The sequence below is a fragment of the Arachis ipaensis genome, chromosome B09 (assembly GCF_000816755.2).
Source record: "Arachis ipaensis cultivar K30076 chromosome B09, Araip1.1, whole genome shotgun sequence".
Classification (NCBI taxonomy): Eukaryota; Viridiplantae; Streptophyta; class Magnoliopsida; order Fabales; family Fabaceae; genus Arachis; species Arachis ipaensis.
This window is the reverse complement of record NC_029793.2, coordinates 138,391,171-138,392,025: the sequence shown is the minus strand read 5'-3', so window position 1 is coordinate 138,392,025 and position 855 is coordinate 138,391,171.

Here is an 855-nt window from a genome sequence, read left to right as displayed (position 1 = left end):
TTTATATTTATATATTTTTTCACTATTAGTTGACTTTAATTTGTTTGGTCATCCTCCTCCTTTCGTTTATTTTTTTACTATCAAGTGTATTTGACATTTAGGAGTACATGATTATCATTCATATATGTATACCTTTATTGGTGTGCATAAGGTCCTACTCCATCACGTAATAATGACTAGTACCAAACTATATATAGGTTTATTTTCTAATTGTGTGTACTACTAAATACTTTTATTCATACAAAATAATTTCTAATATTTTTAAACATATCATTTTAACTATATATCATCACATTTATTATTATTGCACATATTTAATTAATAAACAAGTAGATTAATAGGCCTATTAAATATTAATACATTATTAGTATTGCTAATATCAATTAATTATATTTGTTGGTGCCAATTGAAAGACACCACCACTACTGCAGTTGATTGAGATTACCACACTAATTCTTCCTTTTCTAAAGCATGTATCTTTATTAATATATTATTGGTTGATTAAGTCAAACCCCATTATCAAAATTCAAAACTACACTGGAAATGGTTTTCCAGTTGCGGTTTTGTTGATGCACGTTCATACTACGTCAACAAGCATTAAGCATATACCCAAAATTAACTACGACATAATTAGTGTTATGCTTTTAAATATTATTCGCTGATATAACTCATAATCTCGTATACCATCTCGTTGATTGTAACCCATTTGTCCGTTAACTTTTTGGTGGTATATATATATAATAAGTTCGTCAACTTAATCATTTCAAACATATTATAATTTCATACGATTAATCAAAGAACAATTATACTATATATATACCGAAATCGATCGTTAAAATCAATCATTAATGTATA